We start from the raw sequence: 15,954 nt of genomic DNA, 5'->3' as shown, positions 1-15,954 counted from the left end.
TGTCCACTGTGCCAACTCTGTGCTCTCTTCCTCATCCTTGGTCACTGTGCCGACCTCACATTGAGAAGCCTGGATCTCCAAGCCGCTGCTGTAGCCCACAAGACTGTGATATGAGTGAGAAATAAATCTTCACTGTATAAAGCGCCCCCCCCAAAAAAAAAGAAAAGAAAAAGAAATCTATTATTGGAAAATGAAAGAAAATCTACACAAATGGAAGGACAGTCCATGTTTATGGACTGGAAAACTCAATACTATAAAAATGTCAAATCTTTCAAAGTAATCTATGATCTTAAAATTCAATAAAAATTCCACAATTGGTAGTGCAACTTGACAATTCTAAAGTATGTATGGGTATGCTAGGGCCAAAACTAGTTAATAGACTCTTGGAAAAGAACAAATAGAGAAGATTTGCTGTATCAGATAATAATCAGAATTGCTATGAAAACACAATTTAGTCAGTGCGGTGGTGATAAAGGATAGGCAAATATACCAATGAAACAGTACAATTTAGAAATAGATGAATGGTTGGGGCACCTGGGTGGTGCAGTTGGTTAAGTGTCTGACTTGTGATTTTGGCTCAGGTCATGATCTCAGGGTCCTGAGATTGAGCCCCATGTCCAATGCTGTGTCGGGCTCCGCACTGGGTGTGGAGTCTGCTTGAGATTCTCTTTCTCCCTTTCCCTCTGCCCTTCCCCAACTCGCCTCACTCTCTCTCTCTAAAAAAATTTTTAAAAAAATAGGTGAATGGTTGGCTACTGATTTATGACAAAGCTTACACTATAGCGCATGGGCCCAAAGCTTGCAGTAGGGTAGAAAACTGTCTTCAATAAATGGTGATGGATCATTCACCTAACACAATGGGGGAAATGAATCTTGATTCAAAGCACATATTACATATATACAATGGAATATTATGCAGCCATCAAAAAGAATGAGATCTTGCCATTTGCAACGACGTGGATGGAACTGGAGGGTATTATGCTGAGCGAAATAAGTCAAACAGAGAAAGACATGTATCATATGACCTCACTGATATGAGGAATTCTTAATCTCAGGAAACAAACTGAGGGTTGCTGGAGTGGGGGGTGGGGTGGGAGGGATGGGGTGACTGGGTGATGGACACTGGGGAGGGTATGTGCTCTGGTAAGCTCTGTGAATTGTGCAAGACTGTTGAATCTCAGATCTGTACCTCTGAAACAAATAATGCAATATATGTTAAGAAAGAAAAAAAGAAGAAGAATGTAGCAGGAGGGGAAGAATGAAGGGGGGGAAATCGGAGGGGGAGAAGAACCATGAGAGACGATGGACTCTGAAAAACAAACTGAGGGTTCTAGAGGGGAGGGGGTTGGGAGGATGGGTTAGCCTGGTGATGGGTATTGAGGAGGGCACGTTCTGCATGGAGCACTGGGTGTTATGCACAAACAATGAATCATGGAACACTATATCTAAAACTAATGATGTAATGTATGGGGATTAACATAACAATAAAAAAATTAAATAAAAACAGGAAAAAAAAAAACAAAACAAAGCACATATTACATGTAAAATGATAAATGATAAACCTAACTGTGAAATGTAAAACAGTAAAGCTTATTTTAAAAAACATAAGAGAATAGCTTGATGACCTTGAGATAGGCAAATATTTCTTAAACAAGATATATAAAAACAAATATAAAGAGATAAAACTAATAAATTGGGCTGCATTAAAAGAAAGATCTTCTCATTTAAACATTTCATTGAAAAATAAAATAAAATTAAAAATTCCATTGAGTGAAGAGTCCTGCCACAGAGTAGAGAATGTATTTGTATATACGACAAAGGATTTACATCCCAAATATATGAAGAATGCCTACGAGTTTATAAGAAAACCAATTGATAACCATCCCAAATGCTTCTTCTTTCATCAGTTTTTAAAGCAATGTCATTCCTGAAATAATTTTTTGATTAGCTTTTATTTCATCTAGAAAAAATGTGATAAGGAAAATCTGTGTCCGAAATGGTCGACCGAGCCAGGGAGAGTGTCCCAGTCCTTGCCCCGGGGCTCTGCCGGGTTCTTCTCCCTGCTCTGCTTCCCGCGTAGACCAATCCGGGTTCTTCTCCCTGCCCTGCTTCGCGCATGGGCCCAAAGTGCCAAGTATGCAGAAGTAGAAGTGTATAAATTGCCCCCTTTGTTTGTGCTCAGGGCTCAGACCTTTGGAGACCACTCTCCTCGGAGCCCGCCGTTGCTAAATAAACCTCCTAGCCTCCAAGATCTCCAGGTGCCGCTTGGTTCTTCCGTCGGGCAATCCAGTCCAGGTTCCGTAACAAATGGGTTCTCCTAAAACATAGCAAATAATATATCTACGTCCTGAAGTTTTTAAATAAAGCATTTTAAAAGCCTTAAAATTTTTCTTTGAGTTTTTATGTGAAATATTTAGCTTCTTCAGGAAAATAACTTTTAATATCTAAAGAAAAGGATACTAAAATTATTTTTAAAGATAGATGAATGTTCATACAAAAAAAAAAAGTGCTTTTCTTTATCATCTACCTAAGAGAAACACAAACTATTTCATTATCTGTAACAAACTCTCAAAGTACTTCTGTTTAAAAACTTGACATTACATGAATCATATTTTTCAACTATCCCCGGGGCCAAAGGTGCTCGGATTTCACAAATTAAAGAACTACCTTATAGCTTTCAATAGCTCAAAAAGCCAATACCACATAAGTGCCACTGTTTCTAGTCACTCAAAAGTCAGAAGGGGGGCGCCTGGGTGGCTCAGTCGTTAAGCGTCTGCCTTCAGCTCACGTAATGATCCCAGCGTCCTGGGATCGAGCCCCACATCCGGCTCCCTGCTGGGTGGGAAGCCTGCTTCTCCCTCTCCCACTCCCCCTGCTTGTGTTCCCTCTCTCACTGTCAATCTCTCTGTCAAATAAATAAATGACATCTTTTAAAAAAAAAAAAAAGTCAGAAGGAACTGCATGGTTTGCAGAGTATTTTAAGTTATGTGAGGTCATTGATATCCCATACATAATTCAAGTTTGATATTGTAAAGACAGACAATTAAAAAGTATCACTTTTAAAATCTAACACATATTAATAAAATCTGGAAACTTAGTTTTTTCTTCACCTTTAATTTACATTGTTAGATATCGGAGTCTTAACCTCTTAAAAATTCAATAGACTTTATTTTTTAGAGCACTTTTAGGTTTACAGAAAAATTGCTCAGAAATTACAAGGAGTCACTATACTCCCCACAGTTTCCCCTATTATTAAAATGTTGCATTCATGTAATACATTTGTTATAACTGATGAACCAATATTGATACATTATTATATAACTAAAGTCTATAGTTTAGAGTTTACTCTTCGGTTGTGTAGTTTTATAGATTTGAGAAGTGCATAATTTCATGTATCTATCACTGTAGTAACATAGAATAGTTTTGCTGCCCCCCAAATGTCCTGTGCCCCACTATTCATTCTTCCCTTCCAAACCTCTGACCTTTTTTTTTAAGATTTTATTTTTAAGTAATCTCTACACACAACGTGGGCTCAAACTCACAACCCTGAGATCATGAGTCACATGCTTCACTGACTGAGCCAGCCAGGCACCCCAACCACTGGTCTTTTTATTGTCCCAATAGTTTTGCCTTTTCTAGAATATCATATAGTGGAATCACACAGTATCCTTTTCAGACTAGCTTCCTTTACTTAGCAATAGGCATTTAACTTTCCCTCTGTGTCTTTTCATGGCTTGATAGCTCATTTCTTTTTATTTATTTATTTTTTTTTTCAAGATTTTATTTTTAATCTCTACACCCAAGGTGGGGCTTGAACTCACAATTCCGAGATCAAGAGTCACACAGTTTACCAACTGAGCCAGTCAGGCACTCTAGCTCCTTTCTTTTTAGCACTGAATAATATTTCATTGTCTGGATGTACCAGTTTATTTATCCCTTCACCTACTGGAAGATATCTTGGTTGATTCTAAGTTTTGGCAGTTATGAATAAAGCTTTTATAAATATTCATGTGCAGATTTTTGTGTAATCAGTTTTCAACTCATTTGGGTAAATACATAGGAGCATGATTGCTAGATCATAGATCATATGGTAAGTCCATGTTGAGCTTTTCAAGAAACGGACAAGCTGTCTTCCAAAGTGGCTGTACCTTTTTTCATTCCTACCAGCAATGAATGAGAGTTCCTGTTATTGTACATTCTGGTCAACATTTGGTGTTGTCAGTGTTTTGGATTTCAGCCATTCTGATAGGTATGTGGTGGTATCTCATTGTTTTAATTTGCAATTCCTACTTATACATGATGCTTTTTCACATGCTTATTTGCCATCTGTATGTCTTCTTTGTTGAGATGTTTCTTCAGATCTTTTATCCGTTTTTTAAACTAGGCTGCTTGCTATTTTATTGTTGAGTTTTAAGAGTTCGTTTTATATTTTGGACACAAGTTCTTTAGTTTGGATACAAGTTCTTTACTTTGGATACAAGTTATTTACCATATATACATGTTTTGCAAATATTTTCTCCCAGTCTGTGGCTTGTGTTTTCATCTTTTTAACAGTGTCTTTCACAGAGCTGAAACTTCCAATTTTAATGAAGTCCACTGTAACAGTACTTTTTCATGGATTGTGCTTTCAGTGTTATACCAAGAGTCAGTGCCAAAGGCAAGGTAATTTCGATTTTCTCCTAAGTTATCTTCTAGAAATGTTATTTTGTGTTTTACATTTAGATCTATGATCTATTTTTAGTTAATTTTTGTGAAAGGTGTAAGGTCTGTGTCTAGATTCATTTGGGGAGGGAAGGCATGTGGATGTCTACTTGTTTCAGCACCATTTGTTGAAAAGACTATCCCGTTTTTCCATTGAATTGCCCTTGCCACTTCTTCAAAGTCCACTATATTTCTGTAGATCTATTTCCGAGTTTCCTATTCTATCCCATTGATCTGTTTGTCTATTCTGTTGTCAATACCATTAGTGAGTTGATCACCGTAGCTGTATGCTAAGTCTAAAATTGGATAGTGTCAGTCTTCCAACTTTGTCCTTCAGTATTATGTGAATTGTGGGTCTGTATTGTGGGTCTTCCACCTTTCCATATAAACTTTACAGTTTGTTGATATCACAAAAATTGCTGGGATTTTTATTGGGACTGTGTTGAATCTATAGATCAAGTTAGGAAGAACTGACATCTTAACAATATTGAGCCTTCCTACCCATGTACATAGAATAACTCTCCATTTATTTAGTTCTTCTTTGATTTCTTTCATCAGCATTTTGTAGTTTGCCTCATATAGATCTTATACATATTTTGTTAGAATTATACCTAAAGATTTCTCTCTTTTGTTGTGCTAGTATAAATGATACTGTGTTTTAAATTTCAAATTCCACCTGTTCCTATATACTAACTGGCATATAGGAAAGCAGTTGATTTTTTAGATATTAAATTCGTATCCTGTAACCTTGCTATAATTGCTTATTAGTTACAGGAGAGTGTATTTATTTATTTATTTATTTGTCCATTTGGGAATTTCTGTATAAACCATCATATGATCTGTGAACAAAGACAGTTTTATTTCTTCCTTCTCTATGTGTATACCTTTATTTTCTCATCTGATTGCATTAGCTAGGACTTCCAGTATGATGTTGAATAGGAGTGATGAAAGAGGTTATCGCTGTTTTTTGTTCCTGATGTTAGGGGAAAAGCATCTAGTTCCTCACAATTAGGTATGATGTTAGCTGTAGGTTTTGTAGATGTTCATTATCAAGTCGAGAAAGTCCCCCTCTATTCCTAGTTTACTAAAAGTTTTTATCATGAATGAATGTTGGATATGTCAGATGCCTTTTTCTGTATCAGTTGATATGATTATATGATTTTTCCTCTTTACCCTGCTGATGTAATGGATTACATTAACTGGTTTTTGAATGCTGAACCTTCATATCTACAATAAATCCCACTTGGTCATGATGTATATAATACATTGTTGGATTTGATTTGCTAATATGTGTTGAATATTTTTGTATCTGTGTTCATGAGAGATATTCATCTGTAATTTTCCTTTCTTGTAATGTTTTTGTCTGGTTTTCATATTAGAGTAATTTTGGCCTCATGGAATGAACTAGGACGTATTCCTTCTGTTTCTATTTTCTTTCTTAAATGTCTGGTAGAATGCACCAGTGAAACCACGGTGTTTTGTTTTGTTTTTTTTAGAAGTTTATAAATTCTTGATTCAGTTTCTTTAATATATAAAGGCATATTCATATGACATACTTCTCCTTGTGTGAGTTTTGGTAAAACGTGTCTTTTAAGGATTTGGCCCATTTCACCTAAGTTATCAAATTTATAGGCATAGAGTTGTTCATATTATCCTTTTAATGTCCATGAAATCAGTAGTGATACCTCTATTTCATTTCTGATATTAGTAATTTGTGTCTTTTCTATTTTTTTCTTGGTTAGCCTATTTAGAGGTTTATAAATGTTGCTAATGTTTTCAAAGAACCATCTTTTGCTTTCATTGATTTTCTCTATTAATTTCCTGTTTCCAATTTCATTGATATTTGCTCTACTATTATTTCTCTTCTTCTGTTTATTTGGATCTAATTTCTTCTTCTTTTTCTAGTTTCCTAAGGTGAAAGTCTAGATTATTGATTTTAGATCTTTCTTCTTTCCTAATGTATGTATTTAATGCAATAAATTTTCCCCTAGTCACTGCTTTTGTTGCATCTAACACATTTTGATAAGCTGTGTTTTCATTTTAATTTAGTTCAAAATATTTTTAAAATGTCCTTTTATGTTTCTTTCTTGACCCATGAGTTACTTAGAAGTGTATTGCTTAATCTCCAAATATTTTGGTATTTTCCAACTTTCTGTTACTGATTTCTGGTTTAATTCCATTGTGATCTGAGAGAATTATATAGTTTCTATTCTTTTAAAATTGTTAACATGTGTCCCATGACCCAGAATGTGGTCCACCAAAATCAACTTACATCAGTACAGCAAGGAGAGAGCACCAAAATGATTTTTTTTCTAGCCAAAATCCTAAAGTGCAAAATCCTTTTCAGTAAAGAAGGAGCTTACTCCTTTCTGTCAAATGCAGCAGGAGAGAGTTAAGAAGCTGAAAGTATCCGGGGACACCTGGGTGGCTCAGTCGTTAAGCGTCTGCCTTCGGCTCGGGTCATGATCCCCTGGGATTGAGCCCCGCATCGAGCCCCGCATCGAGCCCCGCATCGAGCCCCGCATCGGGCTCCCTGCTCAGCGGGAAGCCTGCTTCTCCCTCTCCCACTCCCCCTGCTTGTGTTCTTGCTCTCGCTCTCGCTTGCTCTCTCTCTCTCTGTCAAATAAATAAAATCTTAAAAAAAAAAAAAAGAAGCTGAAAATATCTGGTAGTTAATGCACAATTCAGCCCCCAAAGCCCCCTTGAGATTTGAACTTGTGAGCCCTGATTTACACTGCCATCACTAACTTCTGAGCATATAGCCTCTTTACAAGCACCATTTGGGAGAGGTTCTAAATTGAGCTTCAGAACAAATTAGGATAGAGTTAACCCAACTTGAATACTTGCCCGCCATGTGCAAACAATTGCAACTCCAGATTTAGAGCACAGAGAGACAGCTGGGTCTGAAAGAAACCCTGGCCTGCCAGGCAAGACTCCCACATGACACTGGGAATCAGCAGGCCACAGTGATCACTCTTTCCCCTGGGAATGCAAGACCTATAAGGTGACAACCTTGTAAGTCTCACTGAGGTAGACTGCCTTGAGCCAACCAAATCTTCCCCTAGAATCCCTCCTGAATACACTCACCTGGATTCCTGTGTACTGGCTTGGGGAACATAAAGAGTCTTCACTTGTCTATTATAGTTCCTATGAGGGAGACTAAGGAGGATGAACCTTGACTACGGAGACCATGTCGGCCTCTGGGGATCAAAGAGAGAGTCCACACATTCATGAAAGAGATGAATCTCTCTCAGTGGAATATTCACAAACATTATAGCTTCTATTATGCGAAGGCTTCTGGTAAGAGATGGGGGCTTCTTGCTCCTGTCAGGTGTGATTGATGTAGAACACAGGTCAGATATGGTCTTCAGAAGGAGCTGAGGCCTCAATGACCAGCAAAGTAGATTCAAGAATAAATAATAGTGAAAGTGAGAGCAATACCAAAAAGTGGAAGAAAGGGTGGGTAGGGTACAGAGCACATGGGCAGATGATCTGATGCCCAGGAGGAGCTGGCCTATTTATGTCCTTGTGGGTTTATGGTCAATAATTCTGACATTGGATATGAAAGGGCCAAGTCAAATCCTGGGTCAGCATAGTTTTAAGACTGAAGGAATACAGAAAGAGAAGTCAACACTGGAGAAACACCCTTATAGGCAACCTCAGAGCTCAGAGAGCTTTGACTTGTAGGTTTGGAGGGGCTAAGAGAACCCACCATTGTCCTCCAGGAGAAGGCAGCACTGGAGGTCCTAGGGAAACTTCTGCTGGTCCATGGGTTCCTGACGTGACTGGCAGGGTCAGTAGAAGCCCTTAAAAGCCCTTAAATTAATGTAGCAGCTCTGTCAGGTGGTCATTGATCTGGGTATGTTTCTTGCTTGGAATGCCTTAAGACCCAGGGTTAAACCCCAGGAGATTTTACAAAAGGTCTTCTGAACCAAATAAAAAATCCTGCCACTGTTACCCTCTCCCCTTAGAAGTGCAAATTGCCGTCTCAATCATGCTATTAAACCTTGACCTGCTGCAAGAAGCAGACACCTCCAGTAAAAAACTGAGTGACTGAGGAGCCTGCAGGGTAAGGGCAGAACTGAGGTGGGGCTCTGACAAGGGCCTGGCCTGGGCAAACAGCTCTCCTGCTCCTTCAGAGCAGAGACTTCTTTTCTCAGTCATTTTCACCAAGTTGGAACAATAAGCTCGAAAGAGAGGAAGCAGCACTTGGTGGAGACTATTGAGAAGGGATGACTGCAATTAAACACCCTGCCAGGGCCCACTACCTTAGGCTACGGTGACATTAGCCTTGAGCTTACAGAATTTGGCCTCTTCTGGGCATTTTTCACCACTGTTGCTCTTCAAATCCAGAGTTGTTCTAAAAGAGTCATTCCTCACCTCTCTGGGTGGCTGATGGTCATAACATTAAGCCAGGGACTGAGAGAAGTGGCCTGGTGGGACCCGAAGGGCACAGGTGACTATGGCACTCTAGGAGGGTGTGTAGATCTTTCCAGGCCTCCTTTCCAAACAAGGTTCCTGCCTGTGGTAAACAAAGAATTTTCCAAACACTCTCAGGATGTGCCTTTGCTGGTAGAGTGCAGGACTATAGTTTTATCTATGTAGGAATCCTTAGGTCACTGGTTTGATTCCCACTGGAAGGAACCTATACAATCTTGTCCTTTGCAAATGGAGCTACCCCACAGTTGCGCTTTTAAATTAGAACTGGAACCTGAGGGTGATGGACATTAAGCACGTAATGCAACGAGCACTGGGTATTATATAAGACTGATGAATCACTGAAGTCTACCTCTGAAACTAATAAAACACTATATGTTAATTAACTGAATTTAAATTTAAAAATAAAAATTTAAAAATTTACCAAAAAAGAACTGGCACCAGACCTGATCCAATCAGCCTATTGGCAAATTTTTGCTAGTTCTCAACAGCATGAAAGAGTGGGCTTGAGGGTCTGGGTGGAAGCACAGACAGCTAAAACCAGGTGAAAACTGATGAGGGAGATGGAGAGATGGATCAGTACAGCAGAATTAATATGCATGCCACTGGCTGGGAAGTGGAAGGAAGAGGAGAGAATCTGGGAAGAGAAGCTGGTACAACTGCATAAAATCATGTATGCAGAAAAACTATCAAGAACAAGGGTCCGATAGACATTTTCTAATAAATAAAAACTGAAAGGGTTAATGATCAGCAGATCTTTATTAAAGGAACATCCAAAAAAATTTACCCTAAAAATGAAAATGAGCCTTGAAAGACAGACTGAGATACAAAAAGGAAAGGTCAACAAAGAAATTGGTAAAAAAAAAAAAAATTATTTAATGGGCATAAATCTGGTAGATTGAATACATACATCTATATTCACTCTCTCCTGAAGCCCCACTAAAACTATAGCACAGAAAAGGAAACAATAGCAACAAAATTTCAGAAGATGAAACACAGATAATTTAGCAGTAAATGACATGCAAAAATTGGCTGAAAAAGATGAATTCTAGTCAAGCAGTGAGAAAAACCAAGAATCAGTTCAGTTTGTTTCAGAGTCCCTCTACATTTTTGGAAGTAGAAAGAATGGAAGGCTAAATTAAGAATTGGTTGGAAAACATTTAAGAAACAGTTTGATTCTCTATACCTTCTTTATTACCCAGGCTGATTGTTGTCCCTCTCCCACTCCCAGCAAGAGACTGGATGATTTGTCTCTGGAACAGGTAAAGCATAGGGTCTTTTACTTTTGAAACTAGGAGATTAAATAAATTATGCCTACTGGTTACTGTGATTCCTACTTTAATGCCACATATTTGGCAGCTAGATAGGAAACTGAAGAATTTTCTTTGCATTATCTGACAAGTCCAAAAGGAAAGATATGAAGATACTAGCATTGGTGCTTCCTAAAATACAAGCCAGCCATATCACCGCAGAGTGAGGCCCAGAATCATCAAGTACCATCCATATGATGTTGTTTGAAGGTTGGTTCGGAGCTGATGGCCAAGAAAGATTTTTTGAGATGTCTTCAGTGCAAAAAGGTGGTTTTATCAAAGCACGGGGACAGGACCTGTGGGCAGACAGAGCTGCCCTGGGGTTATGAGGGGTGACTGATTATATACTTTCAAGTTGGGAGGGGGTTACAGACAGCATAAGCCTCCCAGGTATTTTGGAAACAAGTGTCTAGTACCTTGAGGGAGCTAGCTATTGTTAGGAAAAAGGTCATTTATTACTGTCTAGAATCCCTCAGTCATGAGACCCTTCAGGTGTATATCAGTGGACCATATGCTTGGAGGATGACTGCCAGCATGTATCTTGGGGGGTAGAGATAAAGGAGTTTCCAAAGGAATATTTGTATCTTAAAGAAGACTTACAAGATCCTGGGGGTCAGGCTAAGATTGCCTTTTGCCTTAGCAAAGCGTCAACACTGAGGCAGCTGAGCTCCCAGAGGAAGGTCACTCGACCTGTTTCAAGGACTTGGCTGTAGGCAGTAAGGAAAGTTAATTTCTTTTCTTTTGCCTTTGTTTCCCACATCACATGCACTCAGAGCTTCCAAACAACTTAGTTTCCCTCTCTTAAATATAAACATTTAACCAAGGATCAGCCAACTGCTGGGAAAAGAATCATCTAATGTGATTTTATTTGTCTGAAACAAGTAAGCAGGAGAAGGTAACTTGGAGGAAACAGTGACTATTATAGGGAGAAGATAATTTTACTTAAAAAATTTTTTTAAGGTTTTATTTTTAAGTAATCTCTATACCCAACATGGGGCTCAAACTTACAACCCCAAGATCAACAGTCACATGTTCTACCAACTAAGCCAGCCAGGCACCCTGATAATTTCATTTTTCAAAAAATGTCATTAATGTTCTCAATGACAATATTTGCAATCATAAGATAAAAAGGGGTATTGCATAACCAAACAAACAAGCCACTCAGAACAAAAAAGAGCTCTTATGAATTAAAAAAAATATGATAGATTTTTAATATATGCCCTAATGTAAGGGCAACTAAAGCAAATGATTACTAATAGAAAATAGGATAGAAAAGGTAAGAACATTTGAGGGTCAACAGAGGAAGTTGTATTTCCAATCAATAAAAAGGAGAAGGAAAAAGTGGAGGCATAGAAAGTGCCAAAATAACCCATGAAAATTTACCATATTTTAAGGGCATTAGTTTCTTGATGGTGTTGTTTGATACTCAAAACTCTTTATCTGGGCGCACCTGGCTGGTTCAGTCGGTGGAGCATGTGACTCATGATATCAGGGTTGTGATTTCAAGCCCCATGTTGGGTATAGAGATTACTTAAAAATAAAATCTTCAAAAAAAAAAAAGGTCTTTATATTTGATGAAGTACAATAGATCTATTTTAAAAATTTTTGATGCTCGTGCTTTTTGTGTTTGTCTAAGAATCTATTGCCAAACCAAGGTCATGAAGATTTACCCTCATGTTTTCTTTTAATGGTTTTAAAGTTTTAGCTCTTACATTTGAGTCTTTGATCCATTTTGAGTTCATTTCTCCATATGGTGTGAGCTAAAAGTCCAACTTCATTCTTCATTTTTTTTTAAAGATGTTATTCATTTATTTGGGAGAAAGAGAGCACAAGCACAGGAAGGGGAGAGGGAGAGGGAGAAGCAGACTCCCTGCTGAGCAGAGGGCCCAATGCGGGAGCTCGATCCCAGGACCCTGAGATCATGATCTGAGCTGAAGGCAAATGCTTAACCGACTGAGCCACCCAGGTGCCCCTGCATTCTTCATTCTTTTGCAACAACTGGATATCTATTCCAGCACTGTTTGTTGAAGACTTTTCTTTCCTCATTGAGTAGTCTTGGCACTCTTGACTATAGATGTATGGATTCATTTTTAAACTCAATTCTATTTCATTGGCCTGTATATCTATGCTTATGCCCATACCACACTGTTTTGAGTACTGTAGCTTTGTAGATGGTTTTAAAATCAGGAAATGTGAATCCTCCAACTTTATTTTTATTTTTCAATACTAGTTTGGATAATTGGGGTCTTTGGCAACCCCATAAGAATTTAAAATCAGCATGTCTATTTCTGAAAAAAAAAATGCGGTTGAGATTTTTGATAAGGATTGCATTGCATCTGTAGATTATGTTGAGTTTTGTTTTGTTTTTGTTTTGTTTTGTTTTTTTTGACAGAGAGAGAGAGAGAGAGAGAGAGAGCCAGAGAGCACAAGCAGGGGGAATGGCAGTTTTCTCATTTCCCTTATTGTAGCTAATTTCCCAAGTGGTGCTTAAGAGTGTGTTGTTTAATTTCCACTCATTTGTGAATGTTTCATACTTCCTTCTGTTACTGATTTGTAGTTTCATTCCATTGTGATAAAAAAAAAGACACTTTATATGATTTCAAGGTTTTATTTCATGGTGACTAGCTTTGTAGACTAGCATATGGTCTATTCTGGGGAATGTTCCATGTGAACCTGTTGTTAGGTGGAGTGTTCTATGAAGCCCAGTTGGTTTACAGTGCTGACATCATCTTTTGTCCACTTAATCTATCTGTTTTTGAGAGTGGGGTGTTGAAATCTCCAACTATTATTGTAGAGCTGCTCAAATATTTTTTCCATTTAAAAAATTAGTTGTTGGTTTTTTTATTAATGAGTTTTAAGAGCTCTTAAATATAGTCTAGATCCAAGTCCTTTATTAGATATATGATTTCAATATATTTTCCTCAGCCTGTGGCTTGTTTATTCGTTGTCTTAGCAGCTTCTTTTGAGAAAGAAAACTTCTAATTTTGATGAAGTTCAGTTTATCATTTTCTGTCTTATGGGCTGAGCATTGATTTAGTTTCTAAGAAATCTGACTAAATCAAAGTCACAGAGATTATGTTCTACTCTATTTTTAGAAGTTTAAAATTTTTCAGTTTTACATTTAAGTCTATGATCCATTTAACTTAATTTTTGTATATGGGCTAAGGTGTAGACCAAAGTTCATTTTATGAATATGGATATCCAAATATTTCTGCAACATCTGTTGAAAAGACAGTACTTTTTGCGCTGAATCTTTTTCTCTTATTGAAAATCAAGTGGCTATGTATATTCGGGTCTACTTCTGCACCCTCTATTCTTTTTTTTCTAAATATTTTTATAAATTTATTTATTTACTTTAGAGAGAGAGAGAGAGAATGCGAGAGCGAGTACACGCAAGTGGAGGGAGGAGTAGAGGGAGAGGGAGAGAATCTCAAGCAGACTCCCCGCTGAGCACTGAGCAAGGAGCTGGACACTCAGGGTGAAGCTCACAACCCAGAGATCATGACCTGAGCTGAGATCAAGAGTCGGATGCTTAACTGACTGAGCCACCCAGGGGCCCCTGCACCCTCTATTTGTTTCATAGATACTTGTCTACCTTTATGTCACCTAACATTTCCCTCATATTTCATCTTAGTTCTATGTTGTAGAAAATTGTCTTCAGGGCGCCTGGGTGGCTCAGTTGGTTAAGCAACTGCCTTCAGCTCAGGTCATGATCCCAGGGTCCTGGGATCGAGTCCCACATTGGGCTCCCGGCTCAGCGGGGAGCCTGCTTCTCCCTCTGACCCTCTCCCCTCTCATGCTGTTTCTCTCCTGCTCACTCTCTAATAAATAAATAAATAAATAAATAAAATTTAAAAAAAAAAAAAAAGAAAATTGTCTTCAGCCAAATCCCTTTTAAAATTGCTATATGTTTATATTATGTGAATTTTGATAATTTCATTATTAAAGAAATCTTTGCTTCTTAGAATCTAATTTTTATAACAACTTTTTCTTGATTTATGAAAATTTAAATTATATTATTAATACAAATTTGAAAAATTAAAGATTGTTTGCTTTTCTACTTTTAAGTACCTGTTTCCTCTGAGGTCACTTGTCCTGTTTTATCCTTCTTTTTCCACTGTGGCTATATTCAAAGCCAGGTGATATTTGGATATCAGTTAAAATGTATCAGTTAAGGACTATGGGATAGATATCTCTTGTTTGTCTTTTAGATTTCCATTGTATTTCTCTGTTCTTTTAAATTCAATTATCTGACTTTTTTTTTTCCCTCCTGGAAGTTCCTTTTATATAGATTTGGTGATGGCACCCTGCCTTGTTTTTCTGTGTTGTCATGCAGTTACCCTTTTAAGAAATGAAAAGGCAAGAAAAGGAGAAAGAGAAAATATAATTTTTATTTCATTTTAAGGAATTCGTCATAGCAAAAAAGATAGATTTCTGTGCTCAGTGTATTATTCCAATCCAATCTCCCCATTCTGAACTATGATTCTGTGTGTATGTGTGTGTTTCTACATTGCCTCCATTACCTCGGATCAGAAAACAGGGTGTTGCTGAGAGAGGAGAGAGTTGAATTCCTCTTGGAGTTGGTAGTTCATTATAGTTTTACATTTTCTGGCTCTGAGTAGCCCACATGATATTTGACATTCCCTAGTGGCTAGTTGGCTAATTCTGTGAAATTAGAGTTGCTATCTTTAGGAAAGTATTTCTGACCTTCATTAATTTTTAGCTAATTTCTAAAAACTTAGAATTTTCTTTAGAGACTTGATTGTCATATTTCTGAGGCTTTTTTATTATAAAATATTTCAAACATACTAAAAATAGAAAATATTATGAATCACAGTGCACGGTTCCATGAATTACCAATTCATGGCCAAGCTAATTTTACCCATACCCCCAATCACTTTGTCTTGAAGCAAATCCCATATATATTATTTTGCTATAACTTATTATTTTTGACATATAACATATTAGTTCAGGTGTACAACATAATGATTTGTTATCTGTATATATTGCTAAAAGATCACTACAATAAATCTAGTTAACATCTGTCACCACATAGTTACAAAATTTTTTTCTTTTGATACAGATTTCAAGATCTATTCTTTTTTTTAATTTTTAAAAAATTTTTTTAACGATTTTATTTATTTATTTGACAGAGAGAGAGAGGACAAGCAGGGGGAGTGGCAGGCAGAGGGAGAGGGAGAAGCAGGCTCCCTGCTGAGCAGGGAGCCCGATGTGGGACTAGATCCCAAGATCCTGGGATCATGACCTGAGCCGAAGGCAGACGCTTAACAGACAGAGCCACCCAGGCGCCCTTATTCTCCTTTTTTAAAAGATTTTATTTATTTGAGAGAGAGAGAGTGCACAAGTGGGGGGAGGGGCAGAGGGACCAGCAGACTCCACACTAAGCAGGGAGCCCAATGTGGGGCTCGATCCCAGGACCCTGGGATTATGACCTGAGCCAAAGGCAAATGCTTAACTGACTGAGCCACCCAGACTCCCTCATGAT

Source organism: Halichoerus grypus, chromosome 8 (assembly GCF_964656455.1).
Source record: "Halichoerus grypus chromosome 8, mHalGry1.hap1.1, whole genome shotgun sequence".
NCBI lineage: Eukaryota > Metazoa > Chordata > Mammalia > Carnivora > Phocidae > Halichoerus > Halichoerus grypus.
The sequence above is the reverse complement of the archived record's forward strand: the minus strand, read 5'-3'. Positions refer to the sequence as shown.